Source organism: Myotis daubentonii, chromosome 2, assembly GCF_963259705.1.
Source record: "Myotis daubentonii chromosome 2, mMyoDau2.1, whole genome shotgun sequence".
Taxonomy (NCBI): domain Eukaryota; kingdom Metazoa; phylum Chordata; class Mammalia; order Chiroptera; family Vespertilionidae; genus Myotis; species Myotis daubentonii.
This window is the reverse complement of record NC_081841.1, coordinates 97,342,044-97,345,581: the sequence shown is the minus strand read 5'-3', so window position 1 is coordinate 97,345,581 and position 3,538 is coordinate 97,342,044. Positions and strand designations below refer to the sequence as shown.

At 42.2% G+C, this 3,538-nt stretch overlaps 1 pseudogene; it reads right to left on the bottom strand.

The window, feature by feature from the left end:
* Positions 1 to 566: 566 nt before the first annotated feature.
* LOC132225802 (translationally-controlled tumor protein-like) lies at positions 567 to 1,620 on the bottom strand (annotated as a pseudogene).
* Positions 1,621 to 3,538: the final 1,918 nt, after the last annotated feature.

Genomic DNA, 3,538 nt, shown 5'->3' with positions numbered 1-3,538 from the left:
CAGAAGCAGCCAGCATGCTCAAGCTTAGCTGAGGCAGGTGGAAGGTGACCAGGGTCCCTGTAAATAGAGTCTCTCTCTCTCTCATTGGGGATACCAATCTGCATGACTGGATATATAAGGCTGAGTCACTCTCAGGATTTTGTCATGGAAATAGGCCTCAAGACTAGCCCCCCCTGAGAGAACATATGCAATCACTTCAATCAACCAAACCCTTGAAGTATCTATTATGTGGAAACTAGGGGAGATGTAAAACAGAACATGCCGCATTAGTTGAGGAGAAAATATATCCCACAGAAAAACAAATCTGACACTTTAAAGGCTGAGTTTCTGGTCCAAAAACTGAATTCCAAAGAAATTTACAAAAGGAAAGCGATCACTTTAGATCTTCCAATTCTGTGCCCTCCTCATCACTTGTTATAGCCCATTTTTTTTTTTTTTTTTAGTTTAAATGCATTTTCCTTTTAGACAAACTACATGACATATTTTTCTTAAAAACAATGGCTCCACTACAAATAAGTCAAGGTCAAAAGAAATGAAGATCTCAAGATAAGATTAGTCCTTTTGTCCTAGTCCAGGTGTGCAGATGAAAAGCAGCAGCCAGATATGATGACAGATGATAGATCCAAATTGCCAAATTTGTTAACATGTTCCATCGCTAAACCATCCTTAAAGAAAATCATATATGGAATCACACCATCCTCATGGTGGTTCAGCAGAGCAACCATGCCATGTGGATTCAAGTTTTCACTAATAAAGCACTAGTAGTTTTTTGTTTGTTTATTGATTTCAGAGAGAGCAAGGGAGAGGGAGAGAGAGATAGAAACATCAATGATGAGAATCATTGATCGGCTGCTTCCTGCATGCCCCCTTCTGGGGATCAAGCCCTCAACCCAGGCATGTGCCCTGACCAGGAATTGAATCATGACCTCCGGTTCGTAGGTTGACGCTCAACCACTGAGCCACAGCACTGGTAGTTTTTGAAATTAGCAAGGATGTGCTTGATTTGTTCTGAGGCCCCTGGAAAGACTTTGCTCTTTCTGGTCTCTGTTCTTCAAGTGTCCCTTTGATGGATTTCATGTAATCTTTTATAGAGTTCATGTAAGCTGGTTTTTTGTGAAGTTGATTTCCTGCAAATGATGGTTCTTGACAAGATCAACACCAGTGATAACTGTGCTTTCAGTACCTTCACCCTTGGGTAAAGTGGAGGCATTTCCACCAATGGGCGAGTCATCCATGTTACCCTCTGTCCTACTGACCATTTTCCCCTCCACTTTCAGACACAGCCTATTTTTGATCTCCCAGATCTTGTAGATGTCAGAGAACATCTCATCACAGCTGGTGAGGTGCCGGTAGATGATGGAAACTGGGACACTGGCTTAACAGGAGTCCTGAGCTCGAAGTGAGCGCAGAGCAGCCGAAGCAGCACTCAGGGGGAGCCTAGAACAGATCATTTCTTGTGGCTCTGCTCTTTCCCTCTTTTCTTTTCTTTCCTGTTGTGGTTGCCTCCTCAGCACTAAGATACCCCTCACACCCAGATCCTGTGTTCAGACTGCTTGCTCCAAATCCTTTTTTGACTCCTAGTGATTTCACAGCAGCAGACTTTTGAGACTCAAAATCCATGCTCAGTCCTAGCTGTCATCCTCCTCAGGTCCAGAGATAAGCATGTGGGTGGAGGTATTCATGGTGACAAATTTTGGTGGCATAATATGTCTGTTCTTTGTCATGTCAAGTTAACTGGACACTCTCTGGTCGTTCTGATGATTTTCACTGCCTTTTGCTCTCCCACTTTAGCCCTGCCACCTGACTCAGAATGGCCCAGGGTCACACTGTAGAAATCACACTTGATGAGAAAAAAGAATTTCTATCATGTCTTTAGCTTATCTAGAATGCCAGAGTCAGGTCAAACCATAAAGGTTCTTCTCCAAAATTACAGCGGCTTTGTTAGAGAGGTCAAGTGAAGCGTTCTAAAATGGGCCAAGGCCAGCTGAGGTACCAGCAAATTCTGGTTTGTAGAGAATTCAAAGGGAAAGGTGTCCAGTGACCATTAGGTATAGTAGCAGAAGTCTTGTATCCAGAGCACTTCTTATTCTGGTCTATGTGGATATCAGAATATAAGTAACTCTATGAGCCCAGCACCCTTCCCATTTCCTAAAACCTGATGTCTCTGTTATAATGTGACACCTTTGAGCTTACAGAGCATTTTTACATCTATATCACATGTTTTATTTCTCACAACCAAATGAGAATAGCAAACAAAATTCATAAGCTCCATTTCTTAAGATAACCTGCACCAAGTTCACATGACCAGTGAGTGTGGAATCAGAACTAGAACCAGATCTTTAGTCTCTGGTCTTCTTTCCATTGTATCCAGAGGTCTCCTTCTCTGGCCATAATCGCTTATGCCCACACAGACCTTCAATCTCTTTTTTTACTTCAGGAGCCTCTCAGCTAATCAAATGTATCTCATGTAGATACCTTGGTAGTGGAAATTCTGATGATAAGTCAATAAGGATCTCTGAGCCATCACTAAGCCAATGTTTTAGACTGAGACATGGGAGGATTGAATTCCTTTGAGAGAATTTCTAAGAGAGAAAGAATAGTGGTAAAGCTATCCCAAGTGCCATGGTCATGGTCATCTTGGCAAGTATTTATTTGCTGTATCTCTCTTTCTCCCTTCTCTCTCTCTCTCTCTCTCTCTCTCTCTCTCTCTCTCTCTCTCTCCGTTTCTTTTGTTATTCCTCACCCAAGGATATTTTTTCCTATTGTTTTTTTTTTTAAAGAGTAGAAGGGAGATAGAGAAAAGAGAAAACATCAATGTGAAAAAGACATACCGATTGGTTGCCTTTCACATGTGCCCCAACAAGAACCATCGACCCTGCAACTCAGGCACATGTCCTTGATGGGAATCAAACCTGGGACCCTTTGGTATGCAGGCTGATGTTCTAACCACTAAACACACTGGTCAGGCTGTTTTGTCTCTTTCAACACATGTAAATCATTCATACCAAAAGTTGCAGGTTTCATTGATTTCATTTTACCGATAAGAAAATGGGCTTAGAGGTTTTAAATAACTTGCTCAAATGCCCTGGCTGGTGTGGTTCAGTTGGTTGGACATCATCCCTCCACTGAAAGGTTGCTGGTTGGATTCCTGGTCAGGGCACATGCCCAGGTTGCAGTTTGATCTGCAGTTGGGGTATGTGCAGGAGGCAGTCAATCAATGTTACACTCTTACATCAATGTTACTCTCTCCTACTCTCTTCTTTTCTCTTTAAAAATCAGTTTTTTAAAAAAGTGATGTCAGTGACTTGTATCTTATATGGGACTTAAACTCAGGCTTCCTAACTTCAGATCCAGTGCTTTTTTTTTTTTTTTCCTTTGCACATGTTGTTTCCCTGGAAGTTCACCTGGAAACTCTGAGCTCACTCTCAGCACATCTATAACTCATCCAGCCACATGACAATTCTTCTCTCCCTCCCTTCCCCCCTCCCCCCCATCAATGCTGCCTGCTTTGCTCTTTACTGAAAAGATCTTTTTTCCT